The following is a 12,256-nucleotide window of genomic DNA, read 5'->3' as shown; positions in this document are numbered from 1 at the left end:
TGTTGACAGCCTTTGAAGTGGGGCAATTTATAAGTGAATGCTTATTTAAAAAGCCATTGTTTTTACACAGTGTGCGCTGAACATTTCAGTGTTAAGAACTGAAATGGGGCGTTTTTATTCAACAGGCCAGCACAAGTATCAGTTAGCTGACCCAAGCTATGCATTCTTCAAAGAGAATTAAAATGGCACACAGAAAAGTTTTAAACTATTTTGTTTATTTTCGTGTCTCTTTATTTGACACAACAAAACTTTTTTTGGGATTATTACCTTTTAGTTACATATGGCACATCCCTCATACCTGCCTAACCTCTGGGTTTTCCCCGGAGACTGCAGGTTTTTAGCCTCTTCTCCGGGTTTCCGGGGAAGATGCTGGAGTTTCTGGGTTTTTGTGGGCGGGACCAAAAAGAATGCAGCCTGGAGCAAAATAAACATACAATACTGCTTCCGGTGTTGAAAGCAGTATTACCGCCTTTATTTTGCTTAAGCTTTCATTCTTTTTGGCCAGTTTGCCTTATGTTTTAGTCACCCTAAATTGAAGGGCGACGAAAACATAAGTCAAACTGGCCCAAAAGAATGAAAGCTTAAGCCCATTTCGCACTTCAGAGAAGGCAGGAGCCCCTCCCACCAGCTCAACAACCGGCACACATGAGCTCCAGGAGCAGCTGATCCCAGCACTGCCCGACCAGACGAGCTCATCTTGTCAAGGATGCCCCATCTGCTTGGAGGTGAGCACCCTGATGCAGGAAGCCACCCTCCCATCCATCTCATGCTCTCTGCAACATACGCAGCAGAGCCTTGACCACAATTGAGCGCTCGCCCTGATGTGCCCGACACCGCCAGATCTGGAAATGACCGCTCGGCCTTTACGCAGTCCTCGTTGCCAAACCGAGGCTGCTTATTGCGTTGCCTAGCAACACGTGTGTATTTGTTTTGAATCTATTCCGTCGGCAAAGGCCCTTCTGGTTAAGGCCCTGTTCTGCTCATTGGTGTGCGGGTGCCAGCCAGGCAAGCCACACTCATTGATCTTTACTCTATCTTGCCCTTTGCCCCCCATGGGTACCTGTGCAAAATCTATTTGTGCTGTACAAAGTAATGCTTAGACTAAGCCACGATTGCCTTACCTCCTACTTCATGAACTATCGTGATGAACTCTAGTTGCCGCCAACATCAGCGGAGTTGACGACTGCATATCTTGCCATAAACTGACCGTCTTGCATGTGCAATCGATCTGCAGCCCACTCTGCTTATAGTGACTGCCTCTAATTCTGCTCATAGTTGATGGCCGCACACGCTGTTCTTGTTTTGGCTGCCGCTTATTGTGATCTCAAGTGCCGCATATTTCAGTACAATTGTCTGCCGCACTTGTTGAAATTGAATTGCAGCCCACTTTGAGCTAAATGAATTGCTGCATTTCTGTTGAAATCTAAGTGCCACGCGTTCTACCAAATCTGCTTGGCACCCATCAACAAATCCAATTTGCCATCTAGATTGACCACTAGCCACTTTGTCAATATCTACTGCCCGATTTAAGGTGTAGGCTACAATAATACTCCAGCTGCCCTTACACCGAGTCTACAGCTATGTCTTGGTTTGCTACTGACCACCATGTTTTCATTCTGCCTTGTGCAAGATGGCCTACCCTGTTCAGCTAGCTCCGACATCGCCTATGGGAACAGTCTCTCCAGAATAGCCTGCTACCGCCACCATCCCATCCCTTGTCCCACACCTTTTCTACCTACTACACCTCCCTTTTTGCCTGTACAGGACCACCTCAATACCCTAAGTACTACTACACGCTCTAAGTACTTACTGCCTACTAAGCTCTCATCCTTGATAGATCAGGATCATGTCCTAAATATTACAGTCAACTCGACCACCTATCCGATCCAGGCTGTCACCAGATTACATTGCCTAAGATCACGTACCAATTTGACCCCAACTAATTATAACTCAGCCTGTGTTCTGCCCAAGCCCAATCCTTCGCCTAGCAAGAAACAATATAAGAGACCCTGCGGGGTCCTTGCCAAACACCTTGCAAGTGCTGTTGATGATCAGATTCCATCCATCACTTTAGAACCTCCATTAGAAACCATCATGTAACATTGAAGGTACCTTTATCAAAGTCCATTCACTAGGCGCCCATGCCAATGAAATGCATGACCTCATTATCGAACAACAACTGGAATTGCTAGTAGTGACAGAAACCTGGCTGCAACAAGCTTCGGGACCCCTACTAGCTCTGGCTATCCCCCCTGATTACATCATCATCAGGACTCACAGATCTAATGCACAAGGAGGTGGTGTGGCCAAAATAGCCAAATCGATTCTGCAAATTAAATCCTGCCGTATCAAAGAAATAGTAGGTTACAAACTCATCTTAGCCAAATTTGCCACTGACCAGGAAACCACATTCAACTTCTTGGTCATTTATAGAGCACCCAATAGCAATACCTACCCGGACCTAGAGATACCTCTGCTGCTAGCTCCCAACATCAAACCTAATACCAAATGTATCATCCTGGCCGATATCAATCTAGAATTCAATGATAAGCATGACTCTAAAGCAGAAGCCCTATATACCGCACTCAAAGACATGAACTTCACACAGTTAGTGCATGCCCCCACCCATACCAAGGTTGAACCTTGGATTGGATACTTACGCTTAATTCCAAAATATCTATCGAGTCAAATGTTCCCCATGATTGGACTGACCACCATTGCATCAACTTCTCCCTTAATAGAAAGGAGATAAGCCCCGCAATGACGAAGACAACAGATACTTACGAAACCAGAAATATTCGTAAGCAAACAGCTGAGAATCTAGCCCCCATTATAACCGATGCAATGTTATCTAATATAGTCACAAACAATAACCTCGATCTGCTGGCAGAGACCTACCATAAGTGCCTCACTGCCACTATTGATACGGTAGCACCACTAACAACCAAATCACAACGTGCTGACAAATGAACAAGTTTCTGGTTTGATCAGTGGTCGAAGTGTACGAAAAGAAGTAGTGGAGCTATGTTCCCTGCTGGCCTGCAACCACTCCCCACAAACCCCATTGCCACGACCCCTCCCACACTCAATACACCCCCCCCAAACACGTGCACCTGCTGTTTAAGGCAACGTTCAGTGCAGTGCACCGAAAGTGAAGTTTTCAACTTCTTCCTACACTTTTATTTTAAAACGAAACCATTCCAGAACGGTTTCTTTTTAAAATAAAAGTATAGGAGCTGTAAAAGGTAATTAAAAAAAGTAGAGGAGCACCGCTCCCGACCGCTCCCGCTAACTTCGACCACTGAGGAATTAGTCTTGCTAAGACGAACAAAAAGATCGCTCGAACATAGCAACAAAAAATCCCCTACAACAGAATCTACCACTGCCTTCAGAGCTGCCAATAAAATCTACAAAGCTGCAATTATAACTCACAAAGCCAAGGCATACAACACTCGCATTAGCAACGCCTCCTCTAACTCTAAAGAGCTCTTCTCCATTCTTAAAGAATTGGAAAAACCAATCCCAACCGCTACTGCTGCCAACTCCAGTAAGGAATGGTGTACTACCATCCAAAATGCGTTAGCCTCCAAAATTGAGCTTCTTCAAAAGAAAATCCTCACAAAAAGAAAAATCTTAGCTGATAAAAATGTGTAGAATACCAATTTCAATAAAACTAAGGAAAATGTGAACCTACGATTCCAATTCACCCCAGTAACCCAAGACACAGTGGCAGTGGCAGACACTATCTCCAAACTAAAATCTTCAAATTGCAAAGGAGACCACTTCCCAGGCCACCTAGTTAAACTCTGCGCCCCCATCCTCGCCCCTATTATCTCAAATTGTGTGAACGCCTCATTTAACAAAAATATAGTCCCGGCAAGTATAAAGTGGGTGACCCCACTACTGAAAAAAACCTCTCTTGATCCAACAGTTCCCACTAACTACTGACCAATAACCACAGTACCGTTTTTGCTCAAGATTATTGATAAAATAGCTTACAATCAAATTCAAACTCATCTTGAACAAAATCAGCTCCTTGGAGCTAGACCATCGGGATTCAGGCCCAACCACAGCACAGAAACCGCTCTCCTGGATCTAAAAATCCAGATAGACATGTTATGTTACTTGGCATTTATATAGCGCCTTATATATCATTGGTATGACCTCAAAGCGCTGGTAGGTTGAACGGCCTCGGAAACCATAGTTCAGTTCAGTAGAGAGAGAGATAGTGACGTATGGTCGGATATGTGTGCAGCTGATGTAGTTGTCGGATGATAGCTGCTTCCTAGCTATAGGTGTGGTGCTGAAGATATCAGTTGGATGTGTTCAGTCTGGTGGGTCGACACTGAGACTGGGTTCTGGCTGCGTTAGGCCTGAGGAATGCCTATGTGAGCAGCTGGCCGGAATGTGCTCAGCTAGCTGCGTTTTATTAGGGGGATGATGTGTTCATGGGGTTGTATTCGGATGTGGACAGCTAGACCGAATTATCAGGGGTATAGCTGTGTTCTGGTTGAATAATGGTGTATAGTAGAGAGTAAGCGTCGTGGTATGATTATGGTGGTTATCTGTAATGCGCCTGAGACCAGGACGGTGGGACATCATACTGATATATGGATATATAGCAACGGGTCAGTACAGGTATATATGGGGATACAGATATGTAAGGGGATACAGATATATATGTTACGCTTACCTGGCTCCCACAGAGGCGTCGATCGGAACTGGACAGCTGCGGTCTCCACCAATGTGACGCGTAGGGCCGAGATGACGGACTGGACTGGCCCACCTAGCTTCGTTTGCTTGGCCCGTAGGACTATTCTTCTGCAAATGGAGAAAGGGAATTAACCACCCGTGGAGTTGAGTGTAAATCCCCCAACCCCGCTGTTCTCCCCACAGATCTCCTTTGATGTCCCCTCTTATAGTCTCACCTGATGGTTTGAAAAGATGAGCTCTCCATCCTGCATTGAGCGCAGGGGTGTGTTGATAACCAGTTGCTTCACTGGCTCGAAGGAATTGGTGAGTCCCAGAACAATATTGACTCTGAGATTCCGCACAAGACGCCGTAAGTATTAAGTCCGTAAGAGTTCAAATGCCTGACTTTCACTCTTGTCCGATTCCTTGCAGGTTGCAGCTTGACCCTAATGAAGAGTTCCTCATGGCAACCGGTAGTATTCTGGTAAGGATTTGTATTTTCCAACACAGTTCGATAAAATAAAGTCAATATGTAACCTGTTGCTTTCTCCCTTATTCAGGCGCTGAGAGAAAGTATGAAGTCTTGGGGAATAATACCTCTGGCGGTAAAATCAGGTAAGTCTATTGTGGTGAGGAGGGTTCCCCTTGTTAGTCCCTTTGTTTCACCTTGCTGTCCTTTTGTTTCCCCTTAGGGGCCGGGGTTCGGCGAAGATGCAGTGGAAGCTGCGCCGACCCGTGAAGAGGAATAGTACCCCCGGTGGTAAAATCAGTTAAGTCTATGGGGGTAACTATATTGCCTCTGTGTATTCCCTTGGCTCACCTTGCTGTTCTTGTCTTCCCCTTAGGTGCTGGAGTGCGGCGGGAACATGCAGGAGGATGCGGTGGAATGTGAAGATGCTGCGAAGGCCGGTGAGTTCAGCGCGGCGCTGCAGCAGGCGAGGCGACGCGCATAAAATAACTTCTTTCTTCCAGCTCGAAGGCGTGATGGATCGGGAATTCAGGTAAGGATTAAAGGTATTGCTCTTGTTCTAACCTTTTCTCCTTCTTTCTCCCTTTTTCTAGGAGCTCCAAACTCGAGGTGGGCGTGGCAGAAGGCTGGATGCAGACTTGCAGGCACGTTGAGCGTTACGCTGCTGGATGCAGAATAACGCGAAGCGTGTGCTGCTCTTCGGGCGTGGTTTAAATAGCCTCCAAAGAGTATTCCTCCCCAGCCCCGCCCGAGTAAAAAATAGTCCCTAAGTAAAGTAGTCCCTTCCAAGCCTCTTTTGGCTTGGAGCTCTTGCAGCATGGTCTGCACCAGGTAAGTTTTAATCTATGAGCCTGGTGCCTATGGCGCCAGGACTGACTCTCCATATGAGCCTGGCGCCATAGGCGCCAGGAATGGACCCAAATAGCCCCTAGCAGGGGTTGTTGGGCTTGCTTAGGATAACTTGATGCCTGCTTCCGGGGTTGTAGGACGTGGTCTGGGTCCCCGGGGGTAGGCATCATGACAGCACTCCCCCCCAAGGCCCCTCCTAAAGTCGTTCTTCCCTGTGGTTTCATCTTGTCTGGGAAATTTCGGTGGAATTTTTTCACCAATCGGGGTGCATGAACATGGTCACTAGGTTCCCATGACCTTTCCTGTGGTCCGTAACCTTTCCAGTCGATTAAATAAAAGAGTTTTGACTTTATCAGCTTGGAGTCCAGGATGTTCTTAATTTCAAATTCGGGTTCTCCGTCTACAAGGATAGGGTCTGGTGGCTTGGTTAGTCTTGTCCCTGGTTGCACTGGTTTCAAAAGTGACACATGAAAGACGGGGTGGATTTGCATATTAGCAGGTAAGTCCAACTTGACAGCCACCGGGTTGATAATGGCCTTAATAGAGTAAGGTTCCAAATATCTGGGGTTAAAGGTCTGTGTTTCCTTTAGAGGTATATGTTTCGTGGCTAACCATACTTGGTCCCCTATCTGGTATTGTGGAGTATCACTTCTATGCCGATCAGCATCTTTCTTGTATTTTTCTTTCGCCTGTTTTAAATGTGTAGTTGCTTCCTTAAAGGCTTGTGTAATCGTAGCGTGCAGATGGTCCACCGCGGGCATTTCTAAGTGTTGGGGTGAGTCAAGGTCTGAGGTTCGAGGATGGTGCCCATATAAGGTATAAAAGGGGCTTTGTCCAGTTCCAGAGTGTACTGAATTATTGTATGCATATTCGGCGATACAAAGAATGTCTTTCCAATTACTCTCAGTCTGATGTAACATACAACGCAGGTATTGTTTGAGAGTCTGGTTGGTCCTCTGCGTTTGACCATCGGTCTGGGGGTGGTGACTGGTCGATAACCTCACATCGATGTACGCCAATTGACAACATTTTTTCCAAAAATGTGAAATGAATTGACTACCCCGATCAGAGACAAATATGGACGGAAATCTGTGTATGCGAACAATGTTTTCGAGGAACTCCTTGGCCAGGATTGAAGCTGAAGGTAATCCCTTTAAAGGATTAAAGTGGGCCATCTTGGAAAAAAGATCCACAATAACTAGAATGGTGTTAAATCCATTGCATGGGTGTAGATCAGTAATAAAGTCTAACGATAAGGTGTGCCATGGTGTAGGCGGAATGTCTAAAGGTTGTAAGAGTCCAGCTAATTTTTTCTTTTGACTTTTGTTTTGGGCGCAAATGCCACAAGACATCACAAATCATTTAATATCCTTTCGCCAGGTGGGCCACCAGAATTGTCTTTTAATTTTAGCTTCAGTTTTTGCAATACCTGGGTGCCCTTCCATTAGGGTATCATGATAACGGGAAATGACTAGCTCTTGTAGTTCCTTGTGTGGCAGAAATAGCCGCCCTTGGTAATAAGGCAGATCATTGGTGACAGCGTAGTTCGGGCCTTTTTGTACACAGTCCTGCAGGGCTGTAGGATCAAAGACATGCTGGATCTTTACCTGAATGCCCTCTAGTGTCTGTAGAGTAGTCATGCCAAGAATGCTTTGTTCGGAAAATATAGGTATTGGTTCTGGGTCCACTTCTGCCTCTCCGATCCCTATTCGGGATACGGCGTCTGCTTTACCATTCTTACAACCTGGTCGATAGGTTATTACGAAATCAAACTCGGCAAAGAACAATGCCCACCGGAGTTGATGTGACGATTGGGCTTGGCTGTCTTTAAATACTGTAAGTTCCGGTGATCGGTGATCACAGTAATGATATGCCTGGCACCGAGAAGATAGTGCCGCCAAGCCTTGAAGGCGGATTTAATGGCTAATAACTCCTTGTCGGTAACCGCATAGTTTAACTCGGGTGCCGAGAACTTTCTGGACCAAAATGCTACTGGATGAAGCTGGCCAGTTTCAGGGTCCTTTTGAGACAGGACAGCTCCCATGACTAGACTGGATGCATCGGTTTCCACTATGTATGGAAGTTCAGGGCTCGGGTGCTTTAATACAGCTGCAGATATGAATTTCGCTTTCAGCTCTTAGAAGGCATTTCAGCTTCTTCAGTCCACATAAAGCGTTTATTTTTTCGCAAGAGTGCTGTGATGGGATGTACAACATGTGAATAATCCGGGATGAATCTGCGGTAGAAATTGGCAAAGCCGAGCATGCTTTGTACTCCTTTAACTGAACTTGGTGATGGCCACTTAAGGATTGCGTCCACCTTTCGTGAGTCCATTCGGACTCCCTTTGGGGTCAGGATAAACCCAAGGAATTCAACTTCTGTGGCATGAAAAACGCATTTTTCCAGTTTTGCATATAATTTGTGCTGGCGCAATTTCTCAAGGACTGCTCGGACGTGCTTCACATTGTCAGATTCTGAAGAGGAGTATACCAGAATATCATCGATATAAACGACAACACAAACGTCAATGAGTTCACGAAGGACATTGTTCATGAAGTATTGTAAGGCTGCTGGTGCATTGCACAACCCGAAAGGCATCACTTGGTATTCGAATAACCCATACTTAGTGCGGAAAGCAGTCTTCTATTCGCCACCTTCTTTTACACGTACCAGATGGTATGCCCCCCGGAGATCTAATTTAGTGTATATACAGGCGTCCTTCACTTGGTCTAGTAGTTCAGGGATCAGAGGCAATGGGTATCGGTTCTTAACAGTTATCTGGTTCAATGCGCGGTAGTCTATGCACATTCTGAGGTCACTTTCCTTTTTGGGCACGAAGAACGAAGCTGAAGATGCAGGGGACTTGGATGGGCGAATAAAGCCATTGGCAAGGTACTGGTCTAAGTATTGTTGTAGGTGAAGGTTCTCAGGTTCCGTAAGGGCATAGATCCTGCTACAAGGGGGTTGTGCACCGGGTATGAGATCAATTTGACAATCGTACGATCTGTGAGGAGGTAAGGTGTTTGTCTGTTCTTTTTGGAAGACATCCTGGAATTCTTGGTATTCTGGAGGTAGTTGCATGACTGCTGTGGTTACTGTGGCCAGGCCTGCGTTCTGACTTTTCTTTGGGTAACAGGTTTGTGCACAATCCGGGAAGGTTATTCTCTTCTCTCGCCGATCAATACAAGGATTATGTGTTTCCAACCAAGGTATCCCCAGTATTATTTGGAACTGTGGGGCTTTGATTAGATCAAACACAATAGTCTCTCGATGCCCATCCTGAACCAATAGTGTCATCTCTGCGGTGGAATGAGTTACAGGCCCAGAGGCAATTTCAGTTCCATCGACTGTGGTGATGACATCTGAGGTGGTTTTTCGGCAGAGAGGTAGATTCATCCTGGAAGCCAATTCATAGTCCACATAGTTTACTATGGCCCTGCTATCAATGTATGCCCTTACTGCGTGCATACGCGATGGCTGCCCTGGATCTACGAGGACCATTGGTATGATGAAATGTGAGATCTGAGTATCCTTCTTCAAGCTCGGCAAGCGGACCTCTACGCTTGTCGGGCGTGGTCGTTTCCCGAGTCTGTCTCCATATGGCTTTTATCAGCAGCTCCTACCACCTTCTTGGGTGGTTTTACAGGGGAATCCTGTAGAAAATGCCCAGAAGTTCCACAATACAGACACAATTGCATTTGCTGTCTCCTTTCTCTTTCCTTCTGAGTTAAGGATCCTTTAACCCCTCCGATTTGCATGGGTTCTGAAGCATCTGCTCCTTTGGGGTTGGCGTGGGTTTTGACTAACACCCGATTCTCAAACTTGGCTCGATCAGCCTTTCTGTTCTGAAGTCTGTGATCTAACTGGACCACTAAGTCTATATATTCAGCGCAGTCTTGAGGTGGGTTCACGACTTGAGCCAAGACATCCTTGAGTTCTCCTCGAAGCCCTCGATAAAATAACGTGATTCGTTTTACCTCAGGCCATCCAGGTTCCACTATCAACCTATTAAAGGTTGCGATGTAGGATAGAAGGTCCTGGTTACCCTGTCATAGGGACACAAGTTCGTTATCCAGGGCCTGTCCTTGGGAGTGCCGGGCAAATAGTCTTTCCATGTGCGTTTGAAAGCCCTGAAAATCCCGAAGAATTGGGTCATCCTGAGTAACTAGTGGAATTGACCAATCAGCTGCACTGCCGCTGAGATATGACAATACAAAGGCTAACTTGGCTTGATCATTTGGAAAGGCTCCAGGTCTGCATAAAAAGTGCAAGCGGCATTGGTTCATAAACACGGTGAACCTTTTGGGATCTCCGGCAAAGCGTTCAGGTGGAGCTAATGGAATATTTCCTGGTAGGTTTATTTGCACAGGGTTACTCGATAACACAGGAGCTGGATTTCCCCCGGAACCAGGTAGGGGTGCTTGTCCAGCCTGGCTTTGCAATAGTTGCCTAGCAAGGTCATCAGTTCGCTCCTTTGACAAAATCAGTTCTCTCCTAAGAGCATTGGTTTCTTGACGGGCGCAATGCACTTTGGCCCTCAGTTCCCCTAGCAATTGGGCCAATTGGTCAGTCTCTGAGGTATCCATAACGCCCGGGTGGGAATTTGTGGGTAGGCTTTGCGTTCTGTTACGCTCACCTGGCTCCCACAGAGGCGTCGATCGGAATTGGACAGCCGCGGTCTCCACCAATGTGACGCGTAGGGCCGAGATGACGGACTGGACTGGCCCACCTAGCTTCGTTTGCTTGGCCCGTAGGAATATTCTTCTGCAAATGGAGAAAGGGAATTAACCACCCGTGGAGTTGAGCGTAAATCCCCCCACCCCTGCTGTTCTCCCCACAGATCTCCTTTGATGTCCCCTCTTATAGTCTCACCTGATGGTTTGAAAAGATGAGCTCTCCATCCTGCATTGGGCGCAGGGGTGCGTTGATAACCAGTTGCTTCACTGGCTCGAAGGAATTGGTGAGTTCCAGAACAATATTGACTCTGAGATTCCCGGCAAGACGCCGTAAGTATTAGGTTCGTAAGAGTTCAAATGCCTGACTTTCACCCTTGTCCGATTCCTTGCAGGTTGCAGCTTGACCCTAATGAAGAGTTCCTCGTGGCAACCGGTAGTATTCTGGTAAGGATTTGTATTTTCCGACACAGTTCGATAAAATAAAGTCAATATGTAACCTGTTGCTTTCTCCCTTATTCAGGCGCTGAGAGAAAGTATGAAGTCTTGGGGAATAATAACTCCGGCGGTAAAATCAGGTAAGTCTATTGTGGTGAGGAGGGTTCCCCTTGTTAGTCCCTTTGTTTCACCTTGCTGTCCTTTTGTTTCCCCTTAGGGGCCGGGGTTTGGCGAAGATGCAGTGGAAGCTGCGCCGACCCGTGAAGAGGAATAGTACCCCCGGTGGTAAAATCTGGTAAGTCTATGGGGGGTAACTATATTGCCTCTGTGTATTCCCTTGGCTCACCTTGCTGTTCTTGTCTTCCCCTTAGGTGCCGGAGTGCGGCGGGAACATGCAGGAGGATGCGGTGGAATGTGAAGATGCTGCGAAGGCCGGTGAGTTCAGCGCGGCGCTGCAGCAGGCGAGGCGACGCGCATAGAATAACTTCTTTCTTCCAGCTCGAAGGCGTGATGGATCGGGAATTCAGGTAAGGATTAAAGGTATTGCTCTTGTTCTAACCTTTTCTCCTTCTTTCTCCCTTTTTCTAGGAGCTCCAAACTCGAGGTGGGCGTGGCAGAAGGCTGGATGCAGACTTGCAGGCACGGTGAGCGTTACGCTGCTGGATGCAGAATAACGCGAAGCGTGTGCTGCTCTTCGGGCGTGGTTTAAATAGCCTCCAAAGTAGTCCCAGGTAAGTATTCCTCTCCAGCCCCGCCCGAGTAAAAAATAGTCCCTAAGTAAAGTAGTCCCTTCCAAGCCTCTTTTGGCTTGGAGCTCTTGCAGCATGGTCTGCATCAGTAAGTTTGCAGCATGGTCTGCATCAGGTAAGTTTCAATCTATGAGCCTGGCGCCTATGGCGCCAGGACTGACTCTCCATATGAGCCTGGCGCCATAGGCGCCAGGACTGGACCCAAATAGCCCCTAGCAGGGGGTGTTGGGCTTGCTTAGGATAACTTGATGCCTGCTTCCGGGGTTGCTGGACGTGGTCTGGGTCCCCGGGCGTAGGCATCATGACAATATATCATACATAGGGGATCCAGATATATGGCGACAACACGGGAGCAGGTGCACAGTGATACTACGTGTGGGGCGAAT

The sequence above is a fragment of the Ambystoma mexicanum genome, chromosome 3q (assembly GCF_040938575.1).
Source record: "Ambystoma mexicanum isolate Mex_15411 chromosome 3q, UKY_AmexF1_1, whole genome shotgun sequence".
In the NCBI taxonomy this organism is placed as follows: domain Eukaryota; kingdom Metazoa; phylum Chordata; class Amphibia; order Caudata; family Ambystomatidae; genus Ambystoma; species Ambystoma mexicanum.
Note: the sequence above shows the minus strand (reverse complement) of the source record.